The sequence below is a fragment of the Mobula hypostoma genome, chromosome 1, assembly GCF_963921235.1.
Source record: "Mobula hypostoma chromosome 1, sMobHyp1.1, whole genome shotgun sequence".
Lineage (NCBI taxonomy): Eukaryota > Metazoa > Chordata > Chondrichthyes > Myliobatiformes > Myliobatidae > Mobula > Mobula hypostoma.
Window position 1 is genome coordinate 190,924,213 of NC_086097.1, and position 15,553 is coordinate 190,939,765.

Genomic DNA, 15,553 nt, shown 5'->3' on the forward strand with positions numbered 1-15,553 from the left:
ATGCAGAACACTAATTCTTTTTTCATGCAGAGCATTTATCATTATAAGAAATTAATATGTTGTCCTGAAACAGAGGAAGAGGCATGGAGAACTGCCAAAATATCTCCAAATCACAATAATGGAACTGATTCATAACTGTCCTTCAAATGGGACAATTAAGCCACTCTGATCTACTATGCAGCTATTATTACCAATAGACTATAGTAAAAATTAAAACTGGACTGCCACCTTTCATTGATATGGTGCAATTCTCTTCTCCATCAAAAAGCCAAAAATAAGGACAATCGCCAACAATTACCGCTCACTCTACAGCTAGGATAATGAAGCAACTTGTGCATTATCTACATGCAAAAAGAACCAGTACAACATTCAGGCATGAGCTAAGAAGTGACAAGCAACATTTGTATCACTTCTCAAACTGATAGATACCTGCCACTGGGAATAATAAGCACTGTAAGTGTGTGGAAGTACAACTATTTGCATCTTGCTTTCCAATCACTACTCAAAGTTCTTTCACCCAAAGGTGGCTTTCTCAATCGTACTGACATAACTTTTCTTTTGGCCTCATTCTGCCAGCTATCAAAATTGGTCCAAAAGTTTTGTGTATTATACAGATGAGACTAAAATAATTCCAGAATAGTTATTTGAGGACATGTAGTATTTTGGCGATATATGTAAAACATGGCAAGGGTAAATTTCAGTTAGAATCCATTAGAAGAATTTGAGCCTAAGGTAGACACCAAGAATCAAAGGAAGGGTGAAAATATGTTTGGCTCCAATAGAAATAAAAGAAGCATACATGCTTAACAAAATATAAAGGGCCATGCGAATCCTGTTAAACAGAATAGTTCTTCATCAGGGTGGGCTGCAATTTAAATAATATTGCTAAAGCAAAATGCCACAGATGTTGAAAGTTGGAAATAAAAATAGAAAATGCTGGGAAATGAGTTAAATTTTCAAGTTGACTTTTAATGATATTTGATTAGTTATCCCTTTGACGGTTGGGGTCTGCACAGAAGCACATACAGTAAAATCAGACTCCTTTCCAACTCCTTACAAAATATTTTCAAATTTGCATACCTTCTCATGTAAATTTTTAATAAGAGATAACTGTATCACTGACTTTGCCATCAAGAGAACTGGAAGACGCTGTGCTTTATGGGATGCCAAATTTAATAACTATTCCAAATTGCATATGTGAAGATGGTTGTGAACTGGTTTTTTCACGAATGCAGTTCTTGCAACAAAGGTACTTTAAAGAATCATTGCTCCTAGATTATGAAGCAATATTGAAAGGTAATCAATAAATTTCAAAGTCAGAACTATGTGCCACCTGAGATTAACTTCAAGGTGATATTATTCTCCTGTGGAAAAGTTTGAAGGTTTGGGAAATTTTGTTGGTAAGTCCTGCATTGGTATTTTTTCCCTTCAATTTTCTCCTCTTCCTGAATTTTGCAAACATGCTCTTGAGCAGGGTCTGAGGTAGGTCCCTTGTTGCCCTGATATCTGAGATGCCCAGCTCTACCTATTTCCTATCTCTTTTACCTGAAGATACAATAACTTTGTCCCAGAATTCAAGCTGTAACCTTTGTAAATAGGTTGATTCAATTAACAGCTACTTTTAATGATACAAAATACTTGTATTTTGTGACATTGTAAAATAAACTTTGAATAACTTAAAACTGTGCTAACATGTTGTTCTGTTTCTCATTTATTTATAAGAATGAGATAATGTAAACAAACAGATGCCAAAAGCTCCAACTAACCAAGTATATCAAATAGTACACACATAATTAACAAACTGACATGTTCCACATACTTCTCATCACTAAAATAAACTGGATTGTAGAAGTTTATGCTTGAATACAATTCCGAAAGATAATCAGTCATAGCCACTGAGCTAATCTTAATTCACACATTTGTGTTAATATAAATGACTGAATTCACTAAGTTGGAACAATATGAACAAACTGTTTGTACGGTGATCTATAAGCATCCTGGAAAGTACAGGGTATACACAACTGCACTATTCAAATAATGAATAACGGCAGTATTAGAGGTCAGTTCTGCTAACACTTGACATTGTTTTTCCAAATATGAGTGTTTGTTTTGTTATTAATATTTAATATTTTAAAGTGTTATTGGGCATTATGCTATTTCCAGCCAGTACCTCTGAGTTGTTTTCATCAAATGACTTGCTGACCTTTGCATTCAAAGGATTTCAGGCTGGAACTAATTGTTTGATGATTCAGTGAGCTATATTAGAAAATACAAGATTAGGTAAATATTAATAATCCATGAAAGCATAATGATATCTGACTCATCCTATTTACCTGAAACTTGAGACTATAGAAGGATAGTGAATATGGTAATAATGATAGAAATAAGTACTGATTTAAACAGTCATAAAATAAATGAAATATGACAGTGGAAAATAAATCAACTAATTGTTATGGCTAACCTTGTCTCTGATCATTTGTGTAATTGATGTCTATGAATCATGCAATTGTCTAATCCTATCATAAGCTGACTAACCTCAGGTAAAAAAAAATCCAGGTTATCTGCCTTGCAGGATTTGCTTCAATCCAGTTTTAAGTCAACTGTCATATAAAAATTCAGAATAGAGATATTACCCACAAAGGAGTATTTTCAATCTGAAAGCATTTTCCACATACTTTAATTTTGCCTCTCAATAGTTTAGTTGCTTTTTCATTGAGGTCATGTTGATTTCTATTTTGAAAGGAGATCTGAGAGTCCAGCTGCATTATCACTTCTGCTTTACTGCTAGGTTTCTTCCATCACAACTCAAATATCAGAACAAGAACAGAATACTGAAGTGAGATCCCTTTGCAGAGATATTCTCACACTGCTTGAATATGACACAGCACCGTGGTTTGATAGCAGCACAGGTTTAAAGAATATTCATAGACCTATTTGGGGGATAAAAAAATGACCAGGGGTGCATATTTATGCTTGCTTACGACACCACTCTGGTAGGCTGAATCAAAGGTGGCAACAGATCAACATTTAGTAGGAAGGTTAAATACCTGACTGAGTGCTGCCACAACAACAACCTCTTACTCAATGTCAGCAAGACTAAGGAGCTGATTATTCACTTCAGGAGGAGGAAGCTGGAGGTCCATGAGCCAGTCCTCATCAGGGAATGTGAGGTGGAGAGAGTCAACAACTTTAAATTCTTCAGTATTATCATTTCAGAGGACCTGGCCTGGACCCAGTAGGTAAGTGTAATTATGAAGAAAGCACAATATTACCTCTAATTCCTTAGAAATTTGCGAAGTTTTGGCAAGCCGTCTAAAACTTTGATGAACTTCTATAGGTGCATGGTGGGAAGTATATTGACTTGCTGAATCATAGCCTGGTGTGGAAATACCGATGCCCTTGAATGGAAAATCCTACATAAAATAGTGATACAGCCCAGTCCATCACAGGGTAATCCTCACCATTAAGCACATTTACATGGAACTTTGTTGCAGAAAAGCAGCATCCATCAGCAGGGTCCCCCACCACCTAGATCACACCCTCTTCTCACTGTTGCCATCAGGAAGATGGTATATGAGCCTCAGGACTCACATTACCAGGTTCAGGAATTGTTACTACCCCTCAACCACCAGGCTCTTGAACCAAAGGGATAACTTGACTTGGTCCATCACTAAACTGTTCCCACAATCTATGGACTCACTTTCAAGGGCCGTTAATCTCATGTTCTCAATATTTATTGCTTATTTATTATTATTGTTGTATTTTTATTTTTTCTCAGCTGTCTAAATCTGGTAAAAACTGAGGTACAGGCTTAGACACGCACACACATTTCTCAATTGCCAGGAGCTTTCAGACTATTCTAGTGGTATTGTGGTTTTCTGGAGATTTACATAGATATTGCTGTGTAGGCCTAGTTGTTTAATGCTATTGTGTAGTGATTTTGGGATGATACCTGTTGTAGATGTTACTATTGGGACAATCTGTTCATGTTCCATATTAATAATTATTACATTATTATTTTTTTCTTCCTTTTTACATTTGCACAGTTTATTGTCTTTTGTGCACTGATTGTCCTCCCTTTTGGTGTGGTCTTTTGTTGATTCTGTTATGGTTATTTGACTTATTGAGTGTGTCTTCAAGAAAATGCATGTCAGTGCTATACATGGAGACGTATATGTACATTGATGACAAATTTACTTTGAACACTCTTAAGTCATACTGTACGCAGTTTCCTTGGTAAATATGTTAGCATATGATGTGATTCAGTTAACAACATTAGGAAGGACTTGAAAATTCCCAAACCTTACTTTTTTAAAGTATTCAGAGGCAGATTAGAAATGCTTACAGGGTTCTTGGAGAAAATGTCAGACCTGATCCAACCTGCTCTGATCATGTGGTCCTTTGAGTACTGTACCCATCACTGTTCATCTGATTCGCAACCAAGACTGCATACCCAAGACACTGGTGGGTTATTACAGCACCCTGAAAGACTATTTGTATTCTGCTATCTACAGACTGACTGTATAGCTCACCTCACTAAATATTATATGTGTCCATTCATTACTTCTTTTGAGGTTCTGTAAAGTATTTTTCTTAGGACTTAGTTAATGGCAGTGATTATAACTGAAAATCGATTCATTTGAAGCTGCATGGAAAATGATGCATTTTACTGCTTGGAATTGAACAGATGTCTTATCTCAGAAGGTGTAAGCTTCTATTTGCCTCCAGAAGTTCCCAGCGTAGCACAGGTTCACCCTACAAATGTCATCAGAAATGGTGAATCAATCCAAAACTGAGATGTGGTATTAATCATGTCTGAATGATGTAAGAGGAAAAGTAAAGCAAATACTCAACTTTAAGTGACTTTCAATTAAATAGCTTAACATTTCTGGACATTGTGGATAAGTATTCCAAGAACAGAAACCCAATATTTATGGTACTAAGTAACGTTGCCTCAATGATGTCTAATCAATAAACAGTTTATCATTTAAAGTAAAAGAAGATGATGCAGATACTGGAAATCTGAAATAAAAAGAGAAAAAATCTGGAGAAACGGAGTGGAAAAGACAGCATCCATGGAACGAGAAAGAAAGTTGAAGCTTCAGATCGGAGAATGGAAGATCGTCAATCTGAAATACTGGAGTGTTGAAAATGTTCTAATTTGTTTTAAATTTTGACTTTTATTTAGTCTCTCAGAAGTTATTATAATGATTAAGAAAAGGTGTGCATGTTCCGAGAGGTTTCAAAATCTCAGAGTACCTCTTCTGAGCCCACCAGTTAGATGCAAGCATGAAGAAGGTGGGCTGGCATCTCTACTTTAAGAAGTTTAAGGAGATTCAGCATGTCTTTAAAGACTCTAACAAACTTCTACAGATGTACAGTGAAAAGTATTCTGACTGCTAACATCACAGCCTGAAGTGTAAACTCCAATTCACAGGAACACAAGAGGGTGCAGTCAGTAGTGGACTTAGCCAGTTCCTTCATGGGTAAAGTTCTCCCCACCATCCAGGACATCTACAAGAGAAAACATCTCAGGAAGATGATATCCATCATCAGTGATCCCCACTATCTGAGCTATGCTTTCTTCTTGATACTACCATCAAGCAGGAGGTACAGGAGCCTGAAGACATACTCTTCAGGATTCAAAAACCGATCTGAAAAATCTCAATACGATTACATTTCTTTCTCTCTCTCTTTATTTTCACCTATGTCAGTATACTTATTTTTGTTATTTAGTTTTGCGCTTGTAAGTTACGTAAAGTTTATGTTAACTTATGTCTGCCATGTTTGTAACATATTGTGTTATTGCTGCAAAAAAAAAGTATATTTCAGGGCACTTATACCCTCCGTGCATGCTAATGGAAAAAATCTTGAACTTGAATCCAGTTCAAAATAATGAAGTATCAGGAAGTAAGGCTGAAGGAAATAATAACCATATATTGAAGAAATCAATATTGAAATGATAAAATGAGATGTAAATTATTTAACTACTTCAATGTAATTCTCATTTACTATCAGCAAGTAATTGTTAATAATTTTCAAGTGCAATGCTAGGGTTTGAATAACTACATTTATTGCACTCAAATACATAAAATATAACATGTCATCTGAAAATGAGAACAGTTTGCAATCATATTTAAGGTTCTCATACTATTACACATCTGCTGGGACATAAATACCTTTCCATTCTTAACCCCTACACTCACCTCTGTTGGAATTACTATCCTTATCTATAATGCCTTGAAGAAATGATGACTAGATTTTAGACTTATTCCTGGACAGCTACTTGAAAACCAACACTAAAATAATCATTGTAATTCTCTCATGGATTAGCTATAGAGCAAACTCTCGAGATCTGTGAGCATACCATCTTGATGCCTTCAATCTCAGTCAGAGGCGATTAGTGTCACGTCCAATCTGTAGATGGCTTATTAAGTCAGACCAGCAATTTGGGGCAGATTTTGCTGTCAGCGGCAGCCTGCCTACACTTACCTCTGACCTACAGTCTGTATGCACTTACAATTTGGATGTTCTGTTGGAGTCATATTGCTGGTAAGTGTCATTCCAATTTTAAAAGATGAGGTTCTGTACAATGTAAGCTGTCATGTGGATGGGTGAGAACAAAACAACTGAAAAATTCTTTGACAGCTGGCTAAGCAATTTCCCCTTGCTTAACTAATGGTCAAATATATCAATGATTCCTAATTGCACCTGACATTCAGGAACTCAGTGGGTTGAATCATGCTGGCAGTAAGTGGTGGTCCCAAGTAGAAACCAGTCAACATTTAACCATTGGATCTGCAATACCAATGTAGAAATTGCTAATAGGTTTAAGGGTGTCAAATCCCAATAGATTTGAATGGTGAGGATAGTCTTGCTGAGATTTATAGAACATAGAGTAGTACAGCACAGGAACATTTGGCCCATAATGTTATTTCAACCAATTAAATTAGTAATGAAATAGAGAACTAAACAAATCCCCTCTACCCAAACAATGTCCATACCCTTTAATTTTCCTCAAATTCTTGTGTCTATCTAAACATCTCTTAAAAGACTCTAATGCATCTGTCTCTACCACCACCTCAGGCGGCTCATTCCAGGCACCCACCACTCTGTGGAAAAAAACTTGCTCCTCACAGCTCCTTTGAAATTACAGTTTCATCTTAAGTGCTCACCTGCAGGTATTAGACATTTCAATCTTAGGAAAAAGATACTGTCTTTCTACTCTGTCTGTGCCTCGCATAATCTTATAGACCACTATCAGATCTCCCCTGAGGCTCTGCCACTCCAGAGAAAACAACCCAAGTTTGTCCAACCTCTCGTGAAAGCACATGCCTTCTAATGCAAACAAATGTCTTCTGCACCGTCCACAGTCTTGACATCTTTCCTATAATGATGCAACCAGAACTGTATGAAAAACTCCAGATGCAGCTTAACTAGACTTCTATAAAACTGCACCATAACATCCTGACTTTTGAACTCAGTACGTAGACTAACAAAGGGAAGAATATCATATGCCTTCTTACTTCTGGCGGCCCAATTGAATCAAGAGGGGAGGCTACACATAGGTTGGGGTGAGATTTAAAAAGCAAAATTCACGAGCTTTTGGTATTTTCTAGTAGCCTAATCGAATCACAATTCATTATCAAGGGAAAACAAAAATAAGGTAGGGACAAACGGAGTGGCAATTGTGTGAGTGGATCAGTGTAAGAATGACAAGGCTTTGGCTCAGCAGGTTTTTGCAAGAACAGACTTGGACCTTGGGTTTCAATAAGTTGGGTAAGGCAGGCTAGGGATTCTGATAAGTTTCTTCTTCCTCATTCTTTGTCTGTTAGTGCATAGTTAGAGCAGTGAAAAGGACTTCAAGGGCTGTGTTGTCTTCTTTGTAAGAGATATACGAATTCTGGGGTCATCCAGCCTCCCAGATAACCACATCTGCATCAGGAGTATCACCAGGTGCAGCTTCTCAAAGAAGGTGTTAAGGAACTGGTGCAGCAGCTTGATGACTTTAGCTCTTAAGGGAAACTGAGGAGGCAATAGAAAGGAGGTAGAGGTAGGTAGTCACCCCTAAGTTGAAGGAGGCAGGTAGCTGGGTGACTGTCAGGAGAGGGAAGAGAAACAGGCAGCCAGTGTAGAGTATCATATGGCCATTCCCCTCTATAATAAGTATAACACTATGGATACAGAGTTGAAGGGGGTGAGCTGTGGAGGGAGTCACAGCAACCGGATCTCTGGCACTGTGGCTCTGAAGAGAAGTGGAGATAAGAGCACTGGAGAGGTGATACAGGATTCCATAGTTAGAGCATGAGGTTCTGTGGACAGACAGAGACACACAGATGGTATATTGCTTCCCAGGTGCCAGGGTCAATGACGTCTCCATTTGGGTCCCTGGCATTCTTAAGGGGGTAGGATGAGCAGCCAGAAGTCTTGGTGCATAATGTAACCAATAACATAGATAGGAATAGGGAACTGGTACTGAAGAAACAATATAAGGAGATAGTTAGAAAACTGAAAACCAGGACCTCCTGGCTGGTAATCTCTGTATTGTGGCCAGCGCCACATGCCAGTGTGTAAGAATAGGATGACTTGGCAGGTGAATGCATGGCTGAGGAACTGATGCATGGGGTAGGGCTTTAGATTTCTGGATCATTGGGATCTCCTCTGGGGAATGCATGACCTCTACAAAGGGGATGGGTACAGCTGAACCCGAGGGGGACCAATATCCTTGCAGACAGGTTTGTTCGAGCTGTTAGGAAAGGTTTAAACTAAATTGCGGGGGTGGGGGGGGGAAGAGGATGGAAATCAGTGATATGGGTGAGGATGGGGCAGTTGGTGTATAACTAGATATGGTGTGCAGTGAGATTGTCAGGAAGGCTAAGCAGATTATAGGGCAAAATTGCATTCAGTGGGATGAATTGCAATGTAACGGGGGACAAAATTGAAAAGAGTGATGAATACAGGACTGAAGGTGTTATATTTGAATGTGCACAGTCTACAGAGTATGGTAGATGATTTTCTAGCACAGATAGAGATTGGTAGGTATGACATTGTGGGCCATCACTGAGTCATGGCTGAAGGAAGATCATAGTTAGGAAATTAACATCCAAGGGTACACCTTGTATAGAAAGGACAGGCAGGTAGGCAGAGGGGGTGGGTTTCTCTGTTGGTGAAAAATGAAATCAAATCCTTAGAAAGAGGTGACATAGGATTGGATGATTTAGAGGTAGAGGTAGAGTTAAAAAAATGCAAGGGTAAAACGACTCTGATGGGAGTTACATACAGGCCTCTAAACAGTAGCCAGGATGAGGGCTACAAATTACAATGGGAGATATAAAATGCTGTCAAAAGGACAACGTTACAATAGTCATGGGAGATTTCAATATCTAGGTAGATTGGGAAAATTAGGTTGATGCTGGATCCTAAGAGAGAGAATTTGTAGAATGACGACAAGATGGATTTTTAGAACAGCTTGTGTTAAGCCGACTAGGGGGAAGACTATTCTGGAATATTTGTTGTGCAATAAGCTTGATTTGATTAGGGAACTTAAGGTAAAGGAACCCTTCAGAGCCAGTGATCATTAGGGAGGGAAAAGCAAATATCAGATGTATCAGTATCACAGAAGTGTCATGGTCCGGGTTGGGGTCTCTTTAAATTTACTTTGTGTATGTTACGATCTGGACCGTTGACTCTCTTTTATCCTTTTGGTTCCCTATTTTCCCGCGTCCCTCGGCTTTGGTGATTAGAGGCAATTTACTCTCGGCTGAACCGGTAGTTTATAGTCTCTGGCTTTTAGCTGTTCGGCGCGAAAGCGTTTGCAAAGTCACGAAGGTACGGTGTGCCAATGTCATCTGGCCGGAGCAAGCCTAGTCTCCACCCAAAGTGAGTGCCGGTAATTCGGCTTTCCTCACCGGAGCAACCCTGTCAAGTTACCTTGCAAAAGCGAGCCTGCAAAGTTCCTCAGTGAGGTGGGTCCATCAGTTAACCCACCGGAGGGAATCAAGAACCGCTGTCTACTGTTCCCGGGCCGAGTCGAGAGCTCGCCACTACCCGGAGGCTCCAAGTCAAGTCCTGGCCCTGGCGGCATCCTAGTTCTAAGTCAAGTCCTGGCCCTGGCGGTCTGTGATTCCTGTCCTACCCCGCTGTCTGAATCCCTTCTCTGCCCCTCTCGCCTCTAGCCCTCGTCTGCAGCTCACGCCTACACTTTGGTCTAGTTCTATCGCCGGAGCTAGATAGGTACTGTCTGGTGTTCTTTCGTGTTGGTCTTGTCTTGTCCTCGCCTCTGTGGGGTAAGTCTGGCCATCTTGCCGTTGGTCCACGGGGGTTCATGTCTTGTCTTGTCTTGTCCTCACCTCCGTGGGGTAAGTCTGGCCGTCTTGCCGTTGCCCTGCCGGGGGGTCATGTCTTGTCTTGTCTTGTCCTCGCCTCTGTGGGGTAAGTCAGGCCGTCTTGCCGTTGCCCCGTGGGGGGTCACGTCTTGTCTTGTCCTGTCCTGGAAAAGATGAGTCCTGGCCCTATGTCCTGTACCCAAGGAAGGGTCCCGGCTCTCTGTTCTGTGTGTGAGTCCCGGCCCTATGTCCTGTACCCAAGGAGGGGTCCCGGCTCTGTGTTCTGTGAGTGAGTCCTGGCCCTATGTCCTGTACCCAAGGAGGGGTTCCGACTCTGTGTTCTGTGTATGTGTCCATTGTTCCATGTACCTGCTCTCCCGAGACCGAAGCTCTGTGTTCCCATGTTCCTCCTCTCCCCAGCCCATGTCATTTCCTTGCCTGGTTCTCAGGTCCGAGCCTGGGGCAAGACCCAGGTACTGGGTCCTTGCCCAGTCTCTGGCTCAGAGTCCATACCCTAGCCTCTTCATATCGCCTCTAGTTTTGGGATCCGATTCCGAGTCCTAGCCCAGATCCTTATTCCCAGCCTAGTCGTAGTCCTGAGTCCTTGTCCAGTTGGTTATTCCTGCTCCTGCCTTGCTCTCCTGGTATCGAACAATAAACTAAATTTGATTAACCTCACAAGATGTGTCTTGCATTTGGGTCCACCCTTGCTCCCTATGCCCCCCCCCCCAACATTGTGACAAGAAGAGTAAAGGGAAATACAGAGGCATAAGAGAGAAGCTGACCCAAGTTGTTCGGAAGGGACATGAGCAGGGACGAAGGCAGAACAGCAATAGTTGGAGTTTCTAGGAGAAATTTGGAAGGTGCTGGACAGTTACAACTTAAAGAAGAAGTATTCCAAAGGTAGTAGAACACGACAGTGTCCAACATGGTAAATCAAAAACAACATAAAACCAAAAGAGAGCGAATATAATATAGCAAAAATTAGTGGGAAGTTAGAGAATTGGGAAGCTTTTAAAAACCAACAGAAGGCAACGGGAAAAAAAAGCAATTACAAGGGAAAAGATGAAAAATGAAGATAAGTTAGCCAGTAATATCAAAGTAAACATTTGGATACAGTAAGATTAAAAGAGAGGTGAGAATAGATATTGAACTGCTGAAAGATGACACTGGACTGTAGTAAACGGGGACAAGGCAATGCCAGATGAACTAAGTAAGTATCTTGCATTCGTCTTCACTGTGAAAGACATTTGCAGTATGCTGGAAAGAGTTTCAGTGGATAGAAGTGGGTGCAAATTCTATTACTATGGTGCTAGGGAAGCTGGACGTTCTGAAATTGGATAAGTCACCTGGACCAGATGGACTATACTCCAGTGTTCTGAAGGATATACCTGGGTAGATTGTGGAGGCATTGAAAATGATCTTTCAAGAATCACTAGATTCTGGCATGGTTCTGGAGGACTGGAAAATTCCAAATGTCACTTCACTCTTCAAGAAGGGAGCAAGGCAGAAGAAAGAAATTCTAGACCAGTTAGCCTGATCTCAGTGGCTGGAAGGATGTTAGAGTCCATTATTAAGGATGAGATCTCAGCATACATGGAAGCACATGATAAAATAAGCTGAAGTCAGCATGGTTTCCTTAAAGGAAAATCTTGCCTGACCAATCTGTTAGAATTCTTTGAAGAAATAACAAGCAAGATAGACAAAGGAAAATCAATGGTTTGTGTGTACCTTGATTTACAGATGGCCTTTGACAAGGTGCCACAAATGGGGCTGCTTAACAAGGTAACAGTCCATGATATTACAGAAAAGATACTAGCATGGGTAGATGATTGGCTGATTGTCAGGAGAAAAAGAATGGGAATTAAGGAAGCTGCAGCAGTGAATGTCGAGACCATTTATTTTCACGTTATATGTCAATGATTAGGATAATAGAATTGATGGCTTTTCACTAAATTCATCACCTCTCTTGACATCCAATGTTCTCTTGGCTTGTCATCATTATCTTTCTTTCTGAACAGAACATACTTGTCCTGTACTTTGTGCAGCTGGTCTTTAAACACCCTCCACATGTCAAATGCAGTCTTGCCCAAAAACAGCTGTTCCCAATTAACTCTCCTGTTCCAAATTAATGGTCCAGTAACTTGCACTGCTCCAATTTAATACTTTATTGCAAGGTCCATACTTACCCTCAGCAATAGCTATTTTAAATATAAGGAGTTATGATGACGGTTCCCTAACTGGTCGATTACTTGGCCAAACTCCTTACCTAACACCAGACCCAGTACAGTCCCTCCTCTTTTTGGACTACCTACATATTGATTTATGAAACTCTCCTCGATACACCTCACAAATTCTGTCCCATCTAAATCTCTTGAACTCAGAATGTCATAGTTTATATTGGGGAAGTTGAAGTCCCTCATGTGCTTTGTCTAGAATTAGGAGCCCCTCCTTTTCAGCATGATACTGTGGAGAACTCCATTACAAAGCCAGATAAGTCAGCTTTCATTGCAGTATAAGAAAATGCAATCCCACATCTGTATACCACAGTGGAAACTCATTCTGCTGTGGTCATGCTCTCAGTACCAATGTTTAATTTGTCTGAAATCTGTATGCTGAATTGGATTGTTGAGTGTCCCCTCCCCTCTATCCTTATCTCTACACTTACCCCTACAATCTTCCCATTGTGGCACTATGGGAATGGTTAGATTTCTTTGAAAAACAAATCTACTACTTTTTTTTCCTGATTATAGCATTCCGCTGGTGTCTTTCCTGCTACCTGGCAAGCTGAGCCACTATTTGAGGCAAGTCAGTTTTACCTTTTTGGCCCAGTTTTGCTGAAGGGAAATTTTGCAAGGCCTTTAATGGTTTTCTTTGCAGAGTATCTTCAGCCTCCTGCAACTATGCTCCATGAGCAGCACTGCACAAGAGCACCAGGACAAGAAATTCATAAGACGGGATCTTACCTTTTTGGCAGAGTTAATGGATAAAGTTCTCGTGCTTTTATGGTTGTTGTTGTTGTTGTTGGTCCTCTCCATGCCTTGTGACACATCCAGCAGCAACCAAGTTGCTAGCTTGATGCTCAACCCAGCACGGTTGGAAAGTGCAGAAGGAGCCAGCCAAATTCGAACGCAGGACCTTTCGCCTCACAGTCCATGCTGATGTCACTATACCAGCGCCGGCTCCTTGCTTTTATAATGGGTTGTATTTATTTAGTTCATATCGGTACAAGAGCAGAGATGGTTAATAAAAGAGTGAAGGCAACATGGTGACAGTGGTTTTATTCAAACTTGAGGGTAAATTTCATGATGTTTTTGCAGTAGTTGGTCATAATCATCTTAGCCAGAATGGGACTATTTGTTTGACTGTTTCCCTTCATCTTTGAGTTTGTCTTTGACTTCTCTCCCCCCCCCGCCTTCTCCTCTTACTACAAGCTCCACATCTGCTCACTGTTGTGAAGCTTGAGCCCTCATTACGGCAAGGGTGAACAGCACAAAACATTTGTGAGAGCTGCTTTGATGAATAGCACAGGACTCTTCCAGGCAGTACACGGGAACTGATGCAATACAATGCAATGAGCAATAATGTGCACACACCAGCTGGACGTTCATGTGTGGAATCCCACAGTTTGTGATGTATTTTGCATGCAGTCTGTGGCTTTTAGAAACTATATGGATTTAAAGATGGTAGGGTAAGTATTTTAATGCTTAAGGATTTCAACAGATAAAGGGTGGTGTTTTTCCAGCAATATGTCGCAACTCAGAAGTTGCTGAGTGTAACCTTCTACTCCAGGTGCCAATCCATCCTGCTCTTCCTCCATCTCATTCCTCTCTGAAGCACTGACTCAGAATAAAGGGATGTCCATTTAAAACTGAGAAGAGGATGAATGTCTTCAGCCAGAGGGTAGTGAATCTGAGAAATGCATTTCCACAGAGGACTGTGCAAGCCAGGTTATTGGGCTCATTTTAGGCAGAGATTGATAGGGCTTTGCTTGGCAAAGGGGTTAAGATTTACAAGGAGAAATTGGCAGAATGGGTTGGAGAAAAGACATTCATGATTGAATAGTGGAACTGATTTGTTGCACTGAATGGCCTAATTCTGCTCCTAATCTTATGGTTTTATGGTTTAAACTTTCCCAAATCCCTATGAACTCTCACCTTTTCAATACACCCATAATATCCTCCCCTGTGACCTCAACTCAGCCTTTGACCTTTTGTTTCTGTGATGCTTTCACTATTGTTTATGGCTGGTTCATTATCTCTCTAGATTCCAATTGTCTCAATCTCTTTCTATGTCCTATCACTTGATTTACACACACCATGATCTCTTCCCAATTTCTGTAATCTCTTCCTACAACCATGAATTCTTGCTAAGCATTTCAAACCCTCTTCCCATACTATTATCTGTTTTATAAGCAAAAATTTCAATCCATGTATTCCCAAACCTGAACCATAGATAAACCGGGAGATGAACTCCCTACTGAAGTCCAGGACTGTGGTGTTCAACTCAGATAATCCTGACCTATTCAGGAATCAAGATATGATCTTTGTAAAACTATCAGGAATGTTGAGAGACTATACCGCTCCAAAATGTCACACAAAGGTCACTCTTCTGGAGTGCGAAACTTTGGAAGGTTGGATTCCCTGGCCATGTCCTCAAATCCATTGCGCATCAACTTGTGGGGATACATATTTGCAGACATTTTTAATCTCTCTCCACTTAAATCTGAGTTTCTCATCTGCTTTAAGAAAACCACTATCACCATGGTACCTAAGGAAAACAAAGTAATGTACTTTAACTACTCCTGCCCTATAATGATATTCACCATCATTAGGTGCTTAGGTAGCTGGTTACAACATGCATCAGTCCAGCCTTCCAAACAACCTTAACCCATTGCAATACCACTGGAACTGGTCCATGGTAAGTGACATCTACCTGCCCTTACACACATCTCTGGAGCATCTGTACAATAAGGACACCTATGTTAGACGATTGTTTATTGACTGCAGTTCCACCTTCAATATTACAATTCCAAGAAATCTCATCTCCAAACTACTAAACATGAAACTCAACACCCCTCTTTGCAACTGGATCCTTAGCTTCCTGAAAAGCAGACCACAATCAGTAAGGATAGGCTACAACACCTCAACACAATCTTTCTCAACACTGGTGCTCCACAATACTACATCCTGAGCACCCTCCTCTATGGCCTATACACTCATAACTGC